At 39.0% G+C, this 24,314-nt stretch overlaps 1 pseudogene; it reads left to right on the forward strand.

Annotated features, from left to right (window-relative positions):
- Positions 1-13,675: 13,675 nt before the first annotated feature.
- On the forward strand, positions 13,676-16,014 carry LOC143658899 (SCY1-like protein 2 pseudogene; annotated as a pseudogene).
- Positions 16,015-24,314: the final 8,300 nt, after the last annotated feature.

A 24,314-nucleotide genomic window follows, 5' to 3' on the forward strand; every position in this document is an offset into this window, starting at 1 on the left:
ATTTATGTTTGCCATTTTGCTTTCTTTACGTTTCTTGTCTTTTCCTTCTACTTTTCCTCCTCTGCTGTCTTCTTTTATTCATTAAATGAATGTATTCTCTTTTAATTCCTATTTATGCTCTTAAGCACGCTTTGAGTTATTTTCTTAGTGGCTGCCCTAGGGCTTACAACACACACCTTAACATATGAGTCTCTATTTCATTTTTACACTAACTTAATTCCAGTGAGATATAGAAACTTTCCTCACAGTTAGCTAATTTCCTTCTACTCATTTTTGAGTTGTGTTATGTTCTAGCTGCTAGGCTACTAGAAGCAATGCACAAGAAATGGGTTGGTATTTAATAATGGAGATTCATTACTTTGCATGCTCCCAGTTCTGAGGCTGTGAAAATATCCACATCTGGGCATCATCAAGATAATATCTGTTTCCTGAAGACAGGTTGCTGGCAACCTTGGACTCCTTTGCCACATGACAAGGCACATGGATGCATCTGCTGGTCTCTCCCTTCTCTGCCATGTTTCGTTGTTTCCAGTTTCTTGCTTCTGTGGCTTTTTTTTGGGGGGGGGGGGGACAGGGTAGGAGCTCTGATTTACATTCTTATAAAGGTCTCCAGTAAGAGGATTGAGACTCACCCTGAATGAGGTGGGTCACATCTTAAATTCAGCTCATACTCACCAAAAGATCCTCCTTACGATACATCTACACCCACAAGAATGGATTAGCTTTAAGAACATACTTTTCTGGGGTACATACAGCTTCAAACCAATACATGGTGTATTATAAACATATTGGTATATTTAATATTTTCTATGATTTTATGTCTTTTAGGAAAGCTTAGAGAAGAATAGGAGCAAGTATATATTTCTGGCATGTGTTTTACTCATTTTCTTATTTACATATTTTGGTTGTCTTCACTTCCTTTGCTGTAATTTCCTTTCTCCAATTCAACTTTGCTCCCATAGAGATACTTCGTGCTTTTAGTTGTTCTACATGTTTCATGCCCAACAATACGTTTATAAATTTATAATTTTTATTTATTTGCATTTTAAATCAGTTTAAAGGAAGAAAGAAAAATATGTAATTATATTGTGTTTATAATTACCAAAATTTTTATCATTCCTGGTGCTCTTTTGTGTGTGCATGTGCGATTTTGATCTAGTTTTTAGTGTCACTTGTCTTCATTTTGTTGGGAAAAATTTTTGTTTATTTAATTGCATTAGGATAAAATTCTGGAAGGAAATAATGCAATGGCAAATAGCAGTTGATGCTGAGCAACAAAGATTCAGGTTATCTTCATTTTGCTCTCTTGGCGTCCGCGGATTTTCTGATTTTCCCATTATAATAATTGGCATTGCCAGTGTCCCTTTGGCTGCCAGGCTAGAAACATGCCCAAACTCATCCCAGTTGAGAGTTTTCCAGACAACTCAGGGCTGCCTTCATTTTTGAAAGATAATTTTGTGTGACAGAAATTTTTTATTGCAGATTTTTTTTTTAGGTCCAGAATCTTCTTATGACATTTTGTATTCCTGGAATTAATGCAATTTAACTCCTTCAAGTTTTGTAGCTCTTTATCAGACAAGGAAAAACTTCCTGATATACCACAGCAAGCTGAATATTTCAGAGAAGGTTCATCTCAAGGGATTTTGAAAAACCAAATTTTTGTCAAATTCAGAAAAGGGGAAATTCTTAGCTTATGAAATTTTGAGGGTGTGCCTCTTAATAAAAGGAATATGGCTTAGAAACATCCACATACTTTTCCTTTCTGTTTGAAATATTAATCCCCTAATTATGGAAAACTCAAAGACATTGATAGTAAACAAGCTTTTTTGATTTCAGAGAAACAATCATAATTTATTTTTCTCTTCTGGCCACGGCAGCATGTTTAGAAAGACATGAATGGGAGAGGAGAAAAAGCAAAAATCAAAAAAAACAAAAAAACAAAAAAAATCAAAAGAAAAAGAAAATATAGATAAGATGTGGGAAGCTGGAAATTGGGCCACACAGGTTCACACAAGTACGAAAACTGTGCTTTTCTAATGCTAATTGAGTGCTCCTTCTGTAAAACTGCAGGAGAATCTGCCATCACCGAGGGGCAAATAGACTTGCAGTCAACATTTGAACCATATAATAATGCTTGGGGGGGGGGCAGTTTCACCTACCTAAGAGTGACCATGTAGGAAAGTAACCAATCTTAATATGAAGGAACAGAAGTCAGAACAGAAGTATGATAGCTTAAAATGCAATACTCAGTGCTTTGTCAGAAGTGGAGATGGGAATATAATGGAAAGATGCATTCATGCAATAAATGAAGATGTTAAGAAAACCTTACAGTGTATGAAGTTTTTAATTCACCTGACTGGTTTCCTTCCTCTCAATCATTGGATTGATTTTCAAACACCTGAACGGCTATTTTTAAGTGTTACAGATAACATTGTCAGAAGTCCAAAAATTCCACCTGACTTCAATTCACGGTGCATGCTTGCATAGCTTTATTATTATTTGTCAGTTTCCCGTAGAAACAAATAATATCAAACTGAAATTAAGATCACAAACAATCATATTTGATGAGGGCGAATACATAATAGTCTGGAAATCAAACTATATGCTTGCTATTTTGGCTAACATAATACTTTCCACTATATAAAAAAAAGAAAAACTTTAAAAATCAAATTAGAAAACCATTGACTGCTTGTATTTTTTTTTGTCTTATTTATTTATTTTATTTATTTTGCATTGGCAGGTACCAGAAATAGAACCCAGGTTCAGCGAGAGCTCTGCCTGCTGAGCCACTGTAGCCCGCCTGCCCTCTTGTTTTTGTGAATACATTTTCCACGTTCAGCATCAGGGACAGGTAAGTGATGTACTGTTAGTTGAAGCACAGGGTCTAGTCTTGCTTTTTAAAAATTGTGCTATTTTGTTCATACTGGACACTTTTCATTAATTCTGATTCTGTAAAATATTAACTTAAAATATTGCATTAAAATTTTAAATCTTGACTATTGAGTTTTTTAGACCTCCTTAAAATTGGTATTTGTGCCTGAGTTGAGTGTCTCAGTCACCTCATCCAAGCGCCAACTTTCTGTGCATGTGGATTGCGTCTGCATGTATGAATGTATGTTTGGGTGGAGACAGAGAGTGGGGGATGTATAGAGAAATGAACACTTTGTTCTACGGTTTTCTGTTGTGTGATTAAGAGACTGCATAACAGGGTAATTCTAATTGCCTCACTTAGCAGTGTTTAGGTATATGGCCATGAATTAAGGGTCGGACAAGTGGTACACATACAACTTGGTTGTTCTCTCTTGGTCTAGATATGAATTTTTGTAATTATCTGAAGTGGTTCTGAGGTCAGCTGAGCAAACTTCCAAACCCACAGCTATGGAACCACTAATCTCCCAGCGGCTTATTCTCAAATAATATAAGAGTAGACAGCTGAAGGCTGGTTTACTTCATTGTGGATCTTCTAGTTTTCAACTAGAGGAACATACAGAGAATGAAGACAGATGCTAAGGGAATCATGGGCTGCAGATTTACCATTAACCACCTCATGCAAAAAAATAATGCTTTATTTTGAAGAAGATTGTGGTTATGGGACAATTCTCCAATAAATCTTCCCCACAAAAACCTGAAACATGCGTTTAAACATAGAGGATTAATTTATTAAACAGATTCAGAACAGAAATGACCTGCGGTACTTAGTTCATAAGTCTTTGACTTATACGTTCATCCAAGAATTTTGAGGAGATTAGTGAACAACAAAGGATCAAAAGTTTTTGTTTTCTTGTAGTCTATGAGCTGCTTCACACTTTGGAAAAAATAAAAATAAATAAGAAGAAGAAGGGGAAAAGAGAGAATAAGAAGATATAACATGGGGGAAATGAAGAAAAGTGAAGATAAGTGCTAGACGGAGAAAGTGGAGGTGGCCCATCTGTATGCTCAGCATCTGCTCATGCACAGGAATAGACCACAGCCTCCAAATCACACTTCGTCACCCCATTCCTGTGCCCCTTCCAGAACCCTCCTTGCTCCCAACCCAAACACTTTGTAAGATTGGGCTTGATGCTACCGTATGGTTAAAAATGTCTTTGTTTGTGTGTGCATGTGAACAGGCACACATGTGTGGAGGGAGTGCCTGTAAACAGTAGTTTGCATTTTGCTAGATGGGTGCCTAAGATAATAATGACAGGCACAGGTATGATCCTAAAGCAACAAATACAATACAGGAAGCTTTCTGTGCTTCCCGCAGAATCCAATATGACCAACTTTAAGAATTTCTGCTTATATCCAAACTGCATAATGCTCTGATCATTGCTTTTGCATTTTACTCTTCTTTTAAATACAGTGTGGGGATCCATGGCCTGGGATTCCCCTCCATTTTGAGAGCAGGTCACTGCATGTAGCTGCCTACATGACTGGAACAGACATTAAAGGTCATCAAATCTTCTCAGAGGGAAAAGAATGTACAAATGTTATTGTAAACTCCCTCATCACTGCTGAAAACAAACCTTCAAGCCCCTGTGTCATGAGATCCTCTTGAAACTCTATTGTCATACCATATGAAATTTCTTTGTCCTGAAGCCTTATAAGCTGCCCTCTGACACTTCTCACCTTTTGTGGAATGCTAGCCTTCATATTTCATGGCCAGCTTCCACCTGGAAGATCTCTTGTACATAAGTCCTAACAAACTCATGTCTAACTTCATGCCAGGCATATTCTTTGGTCTTAGGACTGATCTGGGTTGTAACAATTGGTGAGCCAGTCAGGAGACTAAGGAGCTACTGGCCAAAGTAGACATGAGTTCTGGGAAAAGAGACTCCATGGGGGAAATCCCAGATTGGCCTGTATTGTTGATGTGGAGAGGGATGGCTGCTCTCTTAGATGAATAGAAACCACTGTGAGAGAATGGGGACTCCCTGAAAACTCCAACAGGGTTGTTAACTATTTTGCAACAGGTGGCAGGACAACTAAATTTCAGTAAAAAGAAAATGGACCGCCATATAGTGGCAGCCCTAGCATGGCTCCTGTTTGGAGCCCTGTGAATGGCTATTGAGCAGAACAAATGGCAAAAGACACCATATACTTTTTAGAGGAGGAATTAAAACTAAAAAGAGATATATGCTTTGCCCAGACAGAAATAAAGGATTCTTTGGCTGATCGCATGCACCAAGTGGACGGTCAGTTAGATACTCTGGCACTCAGATGTGCCCGGGTCAGAGGCTGTAAGTTGCCTCAGGCTGTAGTCTGGAGGATTTTGCCTCCTCTGGAATGGGGCCTCCAAGCATGGGACCCCATAAACTCTTTCTCGGGAGAGGAAGAAGAGGAGGAATGGGAGATGAAGGAGGAAGACAAGCTCTGACAGGTGCACCTCATAGTATAACAGAAATGGAAGACATCACCCCTGGGCTTCAGCACCTCCAGCCATCTGACTAGAAATTACATGTTACTATGAGATATTATACCGCTTGCCAAATTGAGGAATTCAGGCAGTGGTATAGGCAAAAATGGAAAACAGAAAATCCCTACCTGTTTGGCTTCTGAGGTTATGAGACACTGGAGCCGAGGGGGCAATGCTTTCTGGAGAGTAAATGAAAAAAATGGCATCTATCACAGCCCACACTTTGTTATGACAATACTTGCATGCTACCTCAGCTGATGCAAACTCCCTCCTTGTTGGTATGGCTTATTGATGGGTGTAAGGCTGTACGGCTTAAGGAGAGGGATATACCACACAATACACCCCACTGGCAAAATATAGAAGAGCGAGATGTTTGAAGGGTGCTGAGAATGAAACACGCCATTTGTATTGCAGCCTTTGTAGGTCCCGACATTGAAGCTTTTACTGCAGAAATGAAATGCGGTATTGCACAATACCTCAACCAGTACCATGGGCCTCTTGTGTGTATCCTAAACCTGCTAGCAGGACAGCCCATCCCCCTTACATTCAGGCCATAGCTGACTTTGGAGGGGCAATGAGGCTGTGGTAAAGGGGAATGGGAGGAAGAACAATGGAAAAAGATCCCCAGGGATGTGACAGGGATCCCGAAAGTAGATGTGCGCAGATTGTATCACTGCAGACAAAGAAATAGGGACTCTAGATAGGCGACCCATGCCGTCCTGGTAAACTATGCAGCAAACTGCCAAAGGACAGAAGATCCCCTGAAGTCAGCTCCCAAGCTCCCAAGGGATAACGGAAGTCAGGAAAGAAGCCAGCATTTGAAGCCTGAACTGGAAAACCCTCCATCCCCTGAAAGGCTTGGCAAACCCCTTTTCTCTTCTGTACTGGGGAGATCAAGATATCCGGGTGTGACAACAGCCAGGGGATGGGAGAACGCATATAGAATTAACCATTTACTGGCCCCCTACTAACCAACAGCAAGTGTTAGTGGGAGCTGAAGGTACTCTAATTTATGAAAATGAAGCCCAATTTAATGAACCTGGGCTGGCCATAGATGGCTACGGGGAAAGACAATCAGAGCCAAATGACATAATTTGATCTTTCAAATAGAAAGATTCCCCCTGCCCCGCCAAGTGTATATGATATTTCTTTCACCTATACTAGAATAGATTTTAGGAACTGATTGTCTACAAATGCCCTGCTGGGGACAACTGTAGGGGAATTCTACCACCAGTGTAGAGTGATCAAAGCAGTCTTAAAGAGTCAGGCAAAATGGTCCCCTATATAAGTACCCCTGGTTTGGAAGGTCCTGGCCACAAAACATCCAGGGGAGCATGAAGAAATCTCAGCCACTATCAAAGAGTTGGAATGGGGAGGGATAATAAGACCCACTCACAGCCCATTTAATAGTCCTGTATGGCCAATATGGAAGCCTGATGGGACGTGGTGCATGACAGTAGGGTATCAAGACTTTTGTATGCCACAGTGCTGAACACACTGTTGGTTTATTTTATGAGATTAGTGCCCAATTGTGTAAACATCATTTGGTATTGGATCTTGATAATGCTTTCTTTACTATCTCCCTAGAAAAATCAAGATAGCCTGCATTTGCTTTCATTTAGGGAGGCCAAGAATGGATTCTTACTGTACCTCTCCAAGGCTCTGTGCAAAGCCTGACCATCTACTGTGGTCTCATGGCAAAGGATTTAGCTAAGTGGAAAAGTCCCACATGTGTAACTATTTCAGTATATTGATAAGGTCATGTTAACCAGTAACTCGCCTGCAGAATTAAAAGCCTCAGGCTCATTGCTAGCTCACCTTGAGAGTTGGGGATAGACAGTCAATCACAGCAAGCTGCAAGACCCTGGCTGCTCTGCCAAATTCTTGGGTGTTTTACGGTTGGGTAAGACAAAAGCTATACCTTCTGCTGTAATTGATAAATTGCAAATCCACTACAAATGCCAAAACAACTAGTGACTTTCCTGGGAGTAGTTAGGGTATTAGATAACTTTTATTCCATAATTAGCCCAAATGTTAAAACCTTTGTATGTTTTGATTAGGAAAGGCCATCCCTGGGAATGGAATACCTCCCGCAGCCTGCTTTTTAAAGGCAAACAAGCAAAAGCAATTACAGAGGTACAGGCACTGGGCTGTGGATTGGATGCCACCAAAACTAATGTTGGCTTAGGGTGGGGCCTGTGGCAGAGACAACATTCTAAAAGGATGTCTCTTGTCTTTTAGTCACAGTTATGGAAAAGGGCAGAACCCCTGGGAAAGCAATTGTGTGTTGCATATAATGCCTTACTGCAAGTGGAGGTACTAATGCAAAGATGTCCATTCCTATTTCAATTCCTTGAAAATGGCCATTCCTATTCAGGGGTGGATAACTCACATGGCTTCTAAGCCACACTGTTGCAGTGCCCAATCAAGCACACTGACCAAATGGAAAGCCTACCTGCTACAGCACAGCATTTTCAATACCAGTCCTCTGAATACAGAGATGCATGGAATTCTCAGACCAGTGTCTATACAGAAGATTCAACAGCTGAAGTTGCTACACCTGAAGGAGCTGTTGAGACACCTGCTATAGAAGGCACAGGCATCATTCTCAGGTCTGCTTGACAGAACTGATGGATCCACTAGCAGGAAGCCTCCTGCATAGACAGCTGAAGCAGTACAAGCCAGTACTGACACGATAAGGTGGCAGACAGGCACCATGCAAAGTCGTCAATGGGCTGAGTTAGGAACAGTAGGGAGGGTAATAGTGCATGGACCAGGAGACACACTAACTATCTGTATCCACAGCCAGTCTATGTAGAGAGGCCTTACGACCTGGATGGCTACCTGGAAGCAGAAATAATGGACAGTCATAAGTCACCCTCTATGGGGACAAGAATTGTGAAAGGACATCTGGGACCCCTGCCAATGGAGAAAGGATTTTTTCATTCCTGCCCACACTTCCAGCATGTTCTGGGGAAATGTGGAAGCAGATGCACTCATACGAATTCAGAGCTGCACAGAAAAGCAGACACCAAAGGTCACAAATTCTGTGGCATCTGGACCAGCAGTTCCAGCTGCTGACCACATGCCAGGAGCCAGTGGACATCACTGGAGAGGGTTCTTCATGCTCCCTGCATCGATCAGATCGGCTATCACATGAGATGGGGCACATCAGCAGGTCACAAAGCCTGGTGACCCAGTCACAAGTGGATAACATCAGCCCCCTTCCACTTTCGGAGGGGATGGGCTGTGTTTTTCCTGCTGTGGCCATGGCTACAGGACTTCTGGTAACCTTCCTGGTAGGAAACGTGAACTAGCAGGCCACCACCTGCCATTTGGAAAGGATGAGTGCTCTGTATGGCATACCTACAATGATAGGCAGTGATCAGGGCACCCCTCACTGGGCAGTTACCCCAATCCCGGACCATGGATCAGGACATCTTGTGGACGTTTCCTCTGCCCTACAGCCGCACAGTGCACGCCTTGTTGAAAGAGTGAACAGTTGTTAAAGGAACAGCTAAAATGTATAAGAGGTCCTTGCTGCAGTGGGCTAAGGGGCTCTATCAGGTTTTAACCTGCTTGAGTGCAGTGCTGCAGGCTGCTGCACCAGCACCACTGAGATGCTAATGGCAGGAGCGATGCAGGTGCTGAGACTGCACATTAAAGTGCCCTACAGCCGAAGCAGGGAAATAGTGATAATTATTACAGTAATGACTAAACTGTAACTAGTAGTCATAACTATTCTCTGTGCCTCAGACCATACAAAATGGGGAAATGAGTTCAATAGGCCTTGGTGCTGGGTTATGCAGCCACAATGGTTAGGAATCCTAAGTCCCTGGAGAAGAAAAGTTACCAAAGATACTGTAATAGGACCACAATTTATTCAGAAACACCTGTTATTTTTTATCACCAATCTGGGGGCCTCCTGTTTCCAATTCTTATGCCCAGATTAAGAATTGCTATAACGGTGGAGAGCTCTCAAGATTTGTAGGTGGAAAATATCTGGTAATTGAAACCTCCCCATAACTTTCTCTGTCTGGTACCTTAGTATCAGCCAATGGAATGCTGCAGGTATATTACTAGACCAGTAGGAATTATCCCTTATTATCCCCCGGAAACAGCTTTCTTTTTGCCCAGGCTACCTTAGTCCTCCAGGGGACTTCAGCGGTAAAGTCCGTAATCAAAACCAATGTTGGGTTTGCACGGACCTCCCATCCTCGGGTGCTCCCGGCTCTGCTTGGCCTGTGACCCTGTGAATTGGGCTATATGGAGTGCCCTGCTGGCCTGGCAGAATTCAATGCATCAGAAAATCTGGAAAAGAAGCTTTTCACTTAAGACTGAAATCCAACAACTGTCATATAATGAAGAGGGCTTCCATCTCCTCTTTCGTACAGGAATAGGTGAACCAGCCCCGACCTGTATGGGGTATCCTGCATATGATGGTTTAGGGGGGCCAATGGCAGAAGCTATAACAGTAGATCATGTTTCCCCTGCCTTTACAGAACAACTTGATGGAATTCATAATGTGGGGTGGCTACCCCCAAAATTGTGTGATTTTACTATTAAACTATAAAATAATGGTCTTTTCTACTGGCAAAATATCTCCAGCCAACAGGGGGCATATCCATAGTCTCTGCACTGGACAGGATGCTGTGCATGGGGACAGCCATATATCCCCGCTGTCTTCTGTGACTCCCTACCCTATACTCCTCACAACTGCACTGGACAGGATGCTGTGCATGGGGACAGCCATATATCCCCGCTGTCTTCTGTGACTCCCTACCCTATACTCCTCACAACTGCACTGGACAGGATGCTGTACATGGGGACAGCCATATATCCCCGCTGTCTTCTGTGACTCCCTACCCTATACTCCTCACAACTGGGACATGGTTAAAGCTAGATATAGAATAAAAAACACTGCCTCATGGCATTATCCTTTAGCCATTCTTGTACCAGGCACAGCTGCAATTGTTACCGAAAAATATATGGCAGCATTAGCCAATCACACTGCCCAAGAATTAATGATTCCAAAATGGCTAAAGCCCTGCAAAATGAAGAAGCCACACAGCTTAGAAAAGTAGTTTACAAAATAGACCTGCGCTAGATATCCTCTCTGTGGCACAAGGCGACACCTGTGCCTTAATTAAAGTGCAGTGCTGCATATATATTTCTGATCGTTTGCACAATGTTTCAGAAGTCTTAAGTCATATGCAAGAGCACATACCTAATATTGATCAACTATCAGTGGACCCCTTGTCTGAATGGTTTAATTCCCTTTCTTGGCCATGACAGCATCTCTTTGGAGGGTTGTTATCTCTGTATGAGGGAGCCCTACTGCTCTGTGCTCTATTGTACTGTTACTGTGGAATATGGATGCAATGTCCAGCCTGTAGTCAATGTAGCCCTTCTTTGTGGTGGTGGATTATGGGGACCCAGGGCCTGGGGTTCCCCACCATACTGAGAGCAGGTTATTGCATGTATCCTCCTACAGGAGCGGGACAGATGCTAAGGGTCGCCAGATTTCCTCAGTGGGGAAAGAATGTACAAATGATATTGTAAACAAGGCATTGAAACTCCCTTCCCCTGATCACTGCTGTTAACAAAGCTCCAACCCCCTGTGTCACCAGACCCTGCTGAAATGCTGTGTCACCCACTATGAAATTTCTTTGTGCTGAACCCACATAAGCCACACTTGGCACCCAGTCCTTTGCAGAGTGCAAACCTTCATTTTCAATGGCCGGCCATCACCGTGGAAGATCTTCTCCTGTCCTTAAGTCCTAATAAACCCATACCTAACTCTGTGCCAGGTGTATTCCTTGGTCCTAGGACTGATCTGGGTTAGTAACACAAAGGCACTGAATTTTTTGTGAATTGACTTAGCAATCTAAGAGAAATACTATAGTTACATACTTGGATGAAAAAAAAAAAAGACAGTCAAGTATCAGGCCAATCCCTTCCATAGCATTGTTTGTAGTTCACATTTGCTGATCTGTTCCAACCACTGGGCATTATATTTATAGTGAGCCCTTTTGTTTCACAGAAGACACATGAAATTAAGTTAAAATCCTTACCCAGTATGATGGTATGAAGCTGTTGTGTACCCAAGAAAAGATCACTAAAGCTAATCCATTCCTGTGGGTATAGACTCATTTTGGGTGGGATCTTTTGATTAGGGTATTTCAGTGCCCCAGGTGAGTTTTAATCCTCTTACTGGAGCCCCTCTATATGAAGATGAGAAATAGAGAGAAAGACAGAAGCTAAAAAAAAAAAAGCACAAACGAAAGCTATAAACAAAGCACTCAGAAGCTGAAAGCAATGAAAGCTGGGAGAGAAGGGCCAGCAGAAGCCATGTGCTTTGCCGTAAGGCAGAGGAGTCCAGCATCACTGGATGGCCTGTTGATGCCTTGACTGGAACATTTTCATGGCCTCAGAACCATAAGCTTGTATACTAATAAATCCCCGTTGTTAAAAGCCAGCCCATCTCTGGGTTGCATTTCAGCAGCTTTAGGGAACTAAAACATCCTGACACTATTTAAAATAAAAAGCACATAACACAGAGTAAGAAGTTATCCTTATTCTCTTATCATTAAAGAGTCCACAAATGCCACAAGGTGGATACACGAAGAAGCTTTTTACAATTGCTCTTTTGCTTTGCATGTATCCTAAGAAAATAAACTCAACATTGAAGAATATCGTCCACTAATTTCTTGGAATCAATGCTGTATTTTCTTGATGATATGATGTATATATTTCATAATTTAATATTTGAAAAGACAGGACTAGTCTTTCAAGCAATATCTATGTTTTAACATGATATTGTCCCTTGCTATCGTTTTTTTTTAAAGTTCTTCTGTGCCTTACATTTAATGATGTCATTCACTATAGGAAATATGGAATACTAAAATTTTTTTCCTGCCTTCAAAAGGCTGTTGAGGGTGAATGTGGGTGGGTGGGGGGAATGTATGAAATATCTATGAATTCAAGATTTAGTATTAAAAATAAGAAGGACTTCAGAAACAACAGTGTAAGAAGCTTGGGGAGACATTTAGACATTAAACTAGTCAAAATTTGCAAAGAAAATTAATCAAAGGGATGACAACATATTGAGATGTATTTATTCAACAAACCTGTTGAAACTCAAACTCGGAGGATAGCAGGAAGTTGCGGCATTCAAACTGGAGACCGTACCATATTCCCCACATTTCTGTGTTTAGAAGGCCTGTTGCAGCAGGCTCAACAGGCAACGGAAGCTTCCCATCTCCCCTAGCTCCCTGGGGTACAGTTGCTATTCCTATTAGATTCAATTCCCAATGAAATTTGGCAGATCTCACTTCACACAATTCAGTAAGACCCAAGGCCTATCCTGAGCAGCTGGTGGCCACTGGGCAGCAGTGGTCATTCCCCTAGCCCCAACTCCTACTCCATAATGAGGACTTGCATGGGGGAGCTGGTAAAAAGAGAGGTCTCCAGTAGCAGTGAGAACAGCTCCAGTAGCAGTGGGCTTAGCAGTCAAGTGGCAGCTTCTACCCCCTATCTTCCCAAAGGGCAGGAGACCCAGTCCAGGTATATTCAACAGCTGGCAAACCTTGGCGTTTCCTTCCTCTTAGCTCTGGGCGCGGGAGATCTACACTTGGTGGTGGCAACCGAGTAGCGGCATTAGTGCCTCCCCTCCAGCCATCCCTCACTTCCTCCACAACTTCTGCTCTGTAGATAGGATCAAAGTGTGGTAAACAATGAAGGATGTTTCACTTTCCTGCTACGCAAACTTCTGCTCTAAAGGGCAGAGGTTCTGCCCAGGGAAGTTTCCCAACAAATCTCAAAGACTGGGGCACCCTATCCCAGCCAAGAAAACTGAATTCTTATAGATCAGACGATTGAGCAAATCATGCCCCAGGGCCTTGTAAAACAACAACAGAGTGAACAGCTGGCAGTTATTGCAGGTCTAGAGCAGAGGGCGATTATCTGTAGGGACACTTCAGCCAAAAGCTTAAAAGGCAAAGAGTCAAAGAGAGCCCAGCTAAAACCATGCCTGGTGGACAAAACCTTGCCTGAATGCACAAGGCTGCACCCACTGAGGAGCTGCTGCAGTGGGAACGTCAGAGCTAAGAAGACTTGGCTGACTTGGGCAAAGTTCATGAACAAGGAGGGCAATCCTCAAGCTACATGCAGATCTGACAGGAAAAGGGGGGCATCTTACTGGTTCAGAGCGGGGGGAGCCCAGAGCCACCCCCCAGGGGAGAGCTGAGGAGGTAACTGTAACTTCTCAATATTACAGCCATGGAATCCATGCTTAATAAGTTGAAGAGTACTTAATAGCTGATGTCACTACTGCTGCAATGGGAAATCCTGTCACCTGTCAATGTTGGTGGACACATTGCCAGTGGTGGCAGTGGACTAGCAGGGAAGATTTTTAATGATACAAAAAAACCAACAAATCAAGAACTGGCTGTTTTTTGTCTTTGATAAAAAGCTGATTGATAAATATCAAAAATTTGGAAAGGATCAAATCATCAATTCTCTAAAATGAGGAGTCCAACAGTTAACTTGGCTATGACACTGTCGAGTTTTTACTGTCCATAGTTCTTTAGAAGAATCCAGGGACTTCTTGGCATTTGGCACAGAACCAGTTTTTGCCAGTTTAACAAATGTTCTCGCTAACTGGGAAAATATAACTTCCCCCATATCTCTGGACATTGAAGATTATAAACTTTATCATGTAGAAACCAAATATGGTTTACTTCAGGTCTCTGAAGGATTGTCATTTTTGCATAGCAGTGTGAAAATGGTTCATGGAAATATTACTCCTGAAAAAATAATTTTGAATAAAAGTGAAGCCTGGAGAATAATGTGCTTTGATTTTTGTGTATCATCAACCAATCTTTCTGAACAAGAGCCTACATTTCCTTGTAAAGAACAGAACCCAAATTTACCATCATTATGTCTTCCAAATCCTGAATAATTGGCTCCTGAATACATATTTACTGTGAGCTGTAAAACAGCCAGTGATATGTACTTTTGAGGAGCTGTTATGTATGCTGTACTTACTAAAGGGAAACCTATGCTTGAAGTCAACAAGCAAGGTATTTACATAAGTTTCAGTAGGCAGTTGAATCAGTTGAGTCATTTAGGATCTAGTTCACTTACAAATCTACCCAAGAAGTCCAAAAACACATAAAACTACTGCTAGATGTAACTCCAGCTGTAAGACCAGGTGCAGATCAAATTACAAAGATTCTCTTCTTTGATGATGATGGTGCAGTATTTTGATACCTTGTTCCAAAGAGATAATCTTCAGAAATCACAGTTTTTCAAAGGACTGCCAAAGGTTCTACAAAACTGCCCAAGCATGTCATTGTGCAAAGAATTTTGCCTTGTTTGACATCAGTCTGTAAACCTTGACATGGTCCCTTTTGTTTGGTCCAATGTTCTGCTGATTGCTGAAGAATGTACTGAAGAAGACAACGTCAAATTAATTCTACCTTAACTTGGGCCTGTCTTTACACAGGAGGAGCCAATCCAAATTTTGTTAATTTTCCTACAAAAAATAGATTTGCTATTAATCAAAACCCCTCCTGATGAGATAAAAAGCAGTATCTTTCCAATGGTTGAGAGAGTGCTAAAGCTCCTTCCATTCAGGTACAGGAACTTTGTTTATACATCATTTCAACCTTTGCAATTCTTAAAGACTACCCATCAATGAAAAATTCTTTGATGTCAAGAATTAAAACTGCATGTCTATAAACCTCTTCCCTTGCTGTTCGTGTAAACTCATTACTGTGCTTAGGAAAGGTTTTGGAGTACTCGGATAAGAGGTTTGTACTTGCTGATATCCTACCCTTCTTACAACAAATTCCATCCAAAGAGCCTGCGGCCCTCATGGGAATCTCATGCATTTACAAATGTACCTTTACTCATAAGCAGTTGAGACTCACCAAAGAACAACTAGCTGGAAAACTATTGCCTCATTTGATTCCCTGAGTATTGAAAACAATCTTAATCTCAATCAGTTTAATTCTTTCATCTTGGTCATGAAAGAGATGCTGAAGAGACTTTAGGGTGAACATAAGACTAAACTGGAGCAATTTCATATAACGCAAGGACATAAGGACATAAGTAGTTAAATGAATGCTTCTGAAGTGACAAAAGTTATAACTGTTGGGAATCAGCAGGTTAAAATGGTCTTCAACATTGGTGCAGACCTTCTGACCGTGGCTAATCAGACAGTAAAGAGGATGCATTGCAGAATAAACATGAAAGAGGATCACTCACACTTGAAGAAAAACAAAAATCAGCAAAAGAACAAGAGCAGGTTCAGAAGTTGAAAAGTCAGCAGCCTCTTAAACCCCACGTGCACACACCTGCTGCTCCAGTCAAACAGACTAAGGACGGTACGGACACACTGACAGGTGATATGTCATCTTTGACTAGCTTTTCTGCTAGTATCCCTAGAATTTCTGCTTCAAGTACCTTCATGTCTGTTCCTTCCAGGGGCCTTGGCATGATGCTTTCTACACCAACTGATAATACAAAGAGAAATTTGACGAACAGCTTAAATGCCAACATGGGGCTTTCAGACTTCAGGATTCAACATGCCTGTTAACGCAAACCAGAACTAGTATGACTAGTAGCAGCTCAGCTAGCAGTGATTTAAAAGATCTTTTTCAATGAGGTGTCTTGCTTCTGATTTTGAGGTTCATCTCAGTTTTGATCACGGGTGAGCTGATTACATTTTGATGCAGATGGCTTGGAGGAACCATTTCTAAAGGAATTTGAGTGGTTCTGTGACAGAAAACACCTGTTTCCATGCCAGCATAGTAGCTGTATGGACTCCTAAGCAGTTGAATTTTTTCAAGCATTGAGGAATTTTTTCCTCTTACCAGTTTCTCTTCAGGTTTTTAAATATCCAACCCTTACCACTCTCAGAGGATACCAAGGACAACTCAGTACCTTGAAAAGCAGAAGTTTTTAATCAGATGTTTATTTTGGCTTCTAAATCTCGGTGTCATTAAAAAGAAGAGTTGATAATAATTGCAAGTTTCATCTATTAAGTACTACAAGGTACTCTGTCTACCTTCAAAAATCATTATCTGCTTTTTAAGATGTGAAAAATCTTAATGCTGTGTTGATTTGTTTGAATTAATATGACTGAGTGAACAAATGACAATCAAAAAGAAAAGGATCAGGTAATATACTTTTTCCAATCTTATTTACTTCTCAGATAAACTACTGTTTGTACAGAAGACTGATCAAATACTGCAAAGTTTAACTTATCTTGGTTTCACTGGTTCGAACTAAACGCATTACCAGCCATCTTAAATGCAAACTAATCATTGTAAACTGTATTTCAGCATGGTCTGCCTCAAATAGTAATGTATTTTTCTTCATTTACTTGGATATACTTAGAATCACTTATTTTCTCCTGTATCACAGACAGAAGAGGTACAACCTGATTTGTATAGATATTTGACTAAGCACTCTGATGTAATTTCTCTGACTACTGTCTTCATATTTCATTCTTAATTAAAATTTTTGATGCTCGAGTGTATATGAATTGCATTTTCAAAAGGGGATTTGTAAGAATTAAACTATGCTTAATGAGTAAACTTTTGAGATGTCTGCTGTTTCCAAGGCAATATACTTTACTTCTCTAAAAATGAACAGTGTATCCTCTGGCTATCACCAGATTAATTTTCAACTTGCCTGATAAAGTCTGACCTCTACAGAAGCTTCATTCTTTCTTTTCTAGAATTTCAGGAACCTTTTGTTCTAACATTTTAATATCCATAGTTAGCCATTTTTTGGAAAGAAAGAATAAATTGTTCTAATAGAAAAAAATATACTTTCATTTTCAAAGCCTATCTCTGATGACATTTTTCTTTAATTTTCTGCTTATTCAACCACAAAATTTTATGTTACAATGTCATTCGAATTTTGTTAAATTATATTTCACTATTATACGGTAACTTTAAAACTATCTTTCAAGGAGCTATGTGTGCATCAGGGTTGCTGCCGTAGAGTTCGTGTTTTTTAGTTATGTGGAACTAGCAGTCATTTAAAATAAATCATACGAAGTTTAGTGTGCTAGTCTTAGGTTTATCCACTAACTGTGAATATTCATTGATTATGTATACATGCACAATATCGAAAATACACTACCTGGTAATTTGATCATAAAATGTAATTTGATGGTTATATTATTGCTGACCGGCATTCAACAGGAGGATGCTCTAAGCAATAAAAAGACAACGTTTACATCTATTTCTGTATGAGCTCTACTTCGTTACATGGTTTTAGAAGAAGAGGTGATAGGAATGTTGAAGAAATTCATCTAAGAAATTAAAAATATTAGGAAGATCAAAATTTTTTTGCCAAATTGACAACTTAATGATGTTATCTGTCTTGCTTGTAATACAGTATGTAATACGACTCTTGAAAAATAATTTACATATGCAATAAAATTGTTTCATTTTGAAGAATTGTTCTTTATAACAATTTGGTCATTACTGTTTATTGGGAACTTTTTTAAAATTTTGTTAAAGAACTTGATTTCAGTGTTGAGCTCCTAATCAGAAGGAAAGCTTAATATAACAAGTTGTGTAATTTGAACTCCTAAGTGTAAAAATTTGAAAAACTACAATATGTAATTCTTAGGTAATTTTCACATCTTGAAATTTGCCCATTCAATTGTGGTAATGGTGCTGCATTTTAATAAAATTTTTCCTGCAAAAAATAAAAGCAAAAAATAAAAGGCACATATAGTGATAATGCCTGATTAAATACAGAATATCAAGAGAGAGGTGGAAATTCTTTTTAAGAAAAAGAACCAAATAGTAATTCTGAAGGTGTAAACCACAATAATGGAAATGAAAATTCACTAAAAGATCTCAACCAAAGATTTGAATTGACTGATGAAAGAATCAGTGATGTTGAAGATAAGCTGATGTAAGGTATACAACTCAAAGAACAGAAACAAATAGAGCCTCAGAGAAATTCAGGACACCATTAAATGTCCTGGCATATGCAGGTAATGTGTACCAGAAGGAGAGAAGAGAAAGCGGCAGAAGAAATGTGTGAAGAAATAATGGCTACACGTTCAAGAAGCTCCACAAACTCCCAGCAGGGTAAATATACAAACTTTAGAAATACATACTGGCTGTCCTTTCTCTTCTGTTTCTTCAAAGATATAAAATCATATCAAGTGATGATTGCACCAATGCACTATTCAGTTTGTAACAAATAGGGACATAGCATGTTAAAGGATAATGCAAAAGTGCAGGAGAGAATAGAGTTATATAGGAGTAAAGTTTTTATCACACTAGAGTAAGTTTGTATGTATCTGAAGCACAGCTCTATGAAGATACTAAAAACCCCTAATTATATAAATGATTGACCTTTGTGGCAGGTGAGTTATACCTGAATAAATCTCTTAAGAAAAAAACAGATTAATAAAAAGGAATAGAAGGATATTAATTACTAAACACCCTCAATGTCACTTTTTTAATTGACAATTTTTTAAAAATTTACATACTATATATTCTACTCTTTTAAAGCATATAATTCAATGGTTTTTTGTATATTCACTAAATTACACAACCAAGACCCTTATCTAATTCCAGGACATTTTCAGCAACCCCATTCTATTCTCTCCCCGCAGAAACCATGAATCTACTTTCATTCTTATCTATTTTACCTATTCTTTCCCTATTTCGTATATTTCATATAAATGGATTAACACAATATGTTGCCTTTTATGTCTGACTACTTTCATGTGCTCAAACTACCTGCATTTTGAAAATATTTTCTCATGTGAAATTTTCTGTTTTTTTGTCAAAAGAAAAGTAAATAAATTCTATTTTACATAACTTGGAAAAGATGAAAAAGACTAAATTTGACAAAACAGCATCCATAATTTTATAAAAAGTGAAAATTCTGAGTTAACCAATGCAGAACTGAATTCTCACAAGCCGTTCTTTCACAAATGAAGCCATATCACATGCATTTTTCATTTTCTATAAAGATTTTTCAGGATCATTTTTCTCAAATAAACCTTCAATTATTTTATATGCATCTCAATGTTTGTGTAATTGGCCGAGAATGAAAGCTATGTTATTTTCTTATCTGATTCTATTTTTTTTTTAATTCTACATTGTGCTGTTTGTACTGAAAGTTTTTGATGGGTCAGTTCTGCATGCTTTGTCCACAGCAGCTTAATCACAACATTTTATCCTCCTCTGAATGTACAGAGTGCCTAATCCCATTTATAATTGCACAGTTATTTCTGGAAGTCTTCTAAGGAACACTTTCTGTTTCACCCTATATTTTAAGAGCCAAAAATCTAGTTGCAATATCTATAAATAAATATGTTTAGAAATGACCTACTTGAATAAGAGAGAGGGTTGTCAGATATTGTCAGAGAGCCTGTGATTTCATATCACAGGTTTAAAAAAGAAAAAAACATCAATGAGAACAAAAGGGGAAATATTCAAACCACAGCCAAGAATTTTGGGATAATTTGTGATGACTAGCATAAATTTTGTTCCGCAGAGTTAGGGTGGCTTTATTAATATCAGACAAAGCAGATTTCAGATAAAAGAAAATTGCCAGAGACCAAAAAAGATATTACATAACTACAAGTATCAATTCATCAAAAAAAAATAAAACCTGAGTGTGTATACCTACCAACATAGTTTAAAACTCTATGAAAGAAAGTCTGACAGAACTTAAAGGAGAAGTAGAAAAACCCACATTACAATGGGGAGCTTTAACAGTCCTCTCTCGGTAATAAATAGAAATAATAGTCAAAAAATCAACATGGGCATAAAAGAACTATACACCCTAAACCACTATATTTAATTATTTAATAGCAGAATGCATATTCTTTTCAAGTGCATATGTGTCATTCATCAAGATAGACTATATTCTGTGTCATAACTCAAGCTTTCACACGTTAGAATATTCATGTAAAACGTATTCTTAGACTAAATGGAGTTAAAATAGAAACCAACAATAGAAGAATGACAGGAACATCTCTTTGAATATCAAACAAGATAATTCTAAATAAACCATGTATTAAAGACAAAGCTTTAAAGGAAAGTAGAAAATATTTTGAACTAAATGAAAATACACCACATTGAAATCTGTGGAATGCAGCCAAAGCAATGTTTACAGGAAAACACATAGCATTAATTGTCCATATTAAAAAAGAGAAGAAAGATCTCAAATCTGAGATTCTACCTTAATGAAAAAGAGGAGCAAAATAAACCCAACACTAAGCAGAAGGAAGAAAAAATATTTGCTACCTGAGAATCTGTTTAAAAACTGGAGAGAACATAGTTATAGGATGGCTTACCTAAGATTTTCTCTCCTTGAATGCAAACTGAATGAACAGATATTTTTTTGCAGGTAAGGAGAATACTTCTTAGATAAGATTTTAGGTTGAATACAAACTCATATGATTACCAAAACAAAATATGATTTACTAATTAGGTGGCCATTCAGCCACCAAATCCAGTTAAACTGCACTGTCTGAGCATCTCAAGAACTGCATAATTTTCTTTGTTGCACACTTCTGTCATTGAATCACAGAACCAGTGTTCAGAGCTAGCTAGAGCTCTTAGAATTGGGTAGTACAAGTGCTTTTTAATGCCCAATCCATGCTTCAATAATTCTTTCAAGCAGCAAATTATCCTGTTCATCAACAACAGAAATTTCATGAGTGGACAGGAAAGTAAAAGTCTCTAACTCTGGTTTCTAAACCAGATTCTGATTCAGAGTTGACACCTGATTAAACTTTCCAAACGGTGTACTCTGTAGTTGAAATATTAGTTTTTTATTTGTGGTACAAATTGAATTATGATTTTTAGGACTGATAGCTTTGTTTGCTTTTTGTTTTTGTTGTTTTTATCTTGTTATCATCATTCATTCTCAGTGCAAAGCTATCTTAGGGATCTATCGATGATTTGGACTTAAAGGAAAAACAATTAAGTTTAGTGATAAATCTTTGTATAGCAATTTAATTTGCCATGCGTTTTCTCAAATATCCCCTTACTTAATATAGGGTTACTAAAGAACTTACTAAATGCAGGCTGAGTAAAGATGTTTGTTATTGATAAGTTGGAAATTGAATGGAGTTGGAAAAAAATACTAAACTGCTCTTAGTAAACCCTCCTTCTTGTTATTCTCAGATGATGGAGATGTCAATGTTTAATATAAACCACCCCCAGCCTTTATAAAAACAACTTTGGTTATTTGCCCAAGACTGAAAACAAAATTGAGCTATTGTAAATTTAGCACCCAGCAATTCTGGTTGTTTTTCTTGAACTGCTCTGGTTTCTTGGGTCTGTAGATTGTGATATTTGAAATATCCAGCCCTGATAAGTGGCATTCTTGGTTGTGTGCAAGTAATAGCCACTGCTGCCTACCACAGGCTGATTCCAGCAGGTAGAGATTACTAAACAACCACGTAGCTCTGGTTAAAGGGTCTCCCAAAAGCCAACCAAATAATGTGAGAAATATTTTCCTTTGTTTTAGTTGGCCACTTCACATTCCCATTTGCTTGCTGCTTTTGCTCCTGTGGCAAAAAGGACAGGGCAGCTATTTACATACGCTGGCATTGTAGACACAACCTTAACGGCAGTGCTGGGAGGAGAGCACTTTCATAAGTCAACTCAGCCAGGTGGATGATCTCCTATGGATGGGCAGAAGGAATCAGTTTCCTATAAATTTTAATAAACCAAATAGCACTGAGATATTTTAAAGGATTAAATCCATCTTTGATGGCTGTGGTTTCTCACAAGGTTATTCATGCTTGTTTATTCCTTTACAAGGTTAATTATTATCAAATTTATTTAATTGTGGCATTATAATAGGGATGATTATAAACATAGGCTATGCTAATAAAATTATCCAAAACTTGAAATGAGGCCAAAGGAGAGTGATGTGTGCATTCAATGCCATGTCATGTAACTGGTAATGTTAATAGGCAAGAAGTGTTTATCTGAGTTTGACTTATTATTTGATTAGAGCCTAGTCTCTGTGAAGTTATATGTTAATTTATAGAATTGTGTGTAGTACAGATGCAAGTGACTCCTATCCAGTATAAAAGAAAAAACAGAAAACAATTATTTATTGTTTTATTGCCTTGTAGGACATTAAAGTTTTTTTTTACCTCATCTAGAAACCATATTATACCATTCTTTTCAAAAGTGATGATAAATATCCATACCCTCAAATGTTTTTCTTCTCCTCCTTTTTTACTAATGAGCAGAAAAAATTTGAATAGAAAAAATTTTTTTGGCATGTGCTAATTCTCTATTTGCATAGACTTATATTTTTAACTTTTTGAAAATTATACTCTGACAACATAAAAATATAAAAAGAATACTCAGTCCAATTTGTACTGTGAAGGATTTAAGAAGTAAAACAGTCCCTACATTTAGTTGCCTCTTGATTCTTATTTTCAATGAATCTGTCAGATTTTAGATTTATATATACATTTTTTCTGTATCTCTCCAACATATTTGAAAATTCCTTTATGAACCCACAGCTATGAAGAGACATTTTCATCATTTGCATTTCTTGGTGGAATCCTCCAGTTTATTTTTTGAAAATATTATATCCAGCAAAAGGATGTTTGTGTTAGAGGAAACAATAGTAGCAGGTAGCTAAATGACATATAATCCTTTGTACCAAGAAGGAGCAGAGACATTTGTCACCCATGGTTCAGACTCTTCTAGAGGGAGTTTCTGAACATTTATAAATCACTGGGAATAATCTACACCCAGAAAAGTGCATTGGTTTGGCGATGACAGATGCCTTGAGAAGTTGAGAGCACTTGCTGGCTGCCACTTGAGCTTATTATTGATGAACTTTGTGCTCTTTGCAAGTGGGAACAGAGCAACTAACATGATTTCTCACTTTCCAGAAGACAGAGGACCCTGCCTGCCACCGGTTATAAATCCAAAGGTGTCTTTCCTTATTAAATTTACATTTTCATTGTGAGATATTTTTGTCAGTTAAAAGAAAGGTAATTTTTTAAGCGGAAATTAGAAAAGCAAATCCTTTTCATTCAATGAGAGCGGGAGATGTGTGGCTTTTCTTTTCCTTAAGAAAATCATTTCCATGGGCTACACTGTAGAAATAATTATGAAGCCTTTTTTTAAATAAGGTGCAAATTAATGGGCCCAGCAGGTCCCGTGAGTGTTTGCCTGACACCATAGAAGAGTGTCTTGGTTCCAGTAAGTAGCATGTCAAGGATATTTACTGTGTGCCAGTCCCTGTGCTTGGGACTTCAGATGGATTATCTCACGATAACCATAACTCTGTAGCTCTCTCCTCTTTGGCACTCTGCTCCATGAACTCCAGCCACCTTGGTATTCCTGGACCCTCAGCTCCATCTGCTAGCGCCAGTTTCCACAGGAGCCAGCCTGGGTTCTCTGCCTGCTCCCCAGCCTGGAATCCCTCCCAGGGACGTTAACTGGATAACCAGAAGGTTCACCTTTTCTACTATCTTTTTTTATTTCAGAGAGTATTCTGATCCTTTTTGTTCCATCTCGCCCTAAATATTATATTTACATATAGTATTAGTTCTTATCACTGCTTTAACAAACTACCACAGACTTAGTGCCTTGAAACAACCCACGTTTATCACCTTACAATTCTGGACAGTGTGGTTGGGACTGTTCCTTCTGGAAGCTTCAGGGAAGAATGCAAGTCCCTGACTTTCTGACTCCTAAAGCCGCTTGCTTTCCTTGGCTTGTGGCCCCTTCCTCCATCTTCAGAGTCCATCACTTCCAACATTGCTTCTGTCATCCCATATCCTTTTGTCCCCACTTGTGAACATCTCCCCTCCCTTTTGTAAGAATGCTTTTGACCATAGTGGCCCCACCTGAGTTGCCCAGATAATCTAACGCTCTGT

Source organism: Tamandua tetradactyla, chromosome 2 (assembly GCF_023851605.1).
Source record: "Tamandua tetradactyla isolate mTamTet1 chromosome 2, mTamTet1.pri, whole genome shotgun sequence".
NCBI lineage: Eukaryota > Metazoa > Chordata > Mammalia > Pilosa > Myrmecophagidae > Tamandua > Tamandua tetradactyla.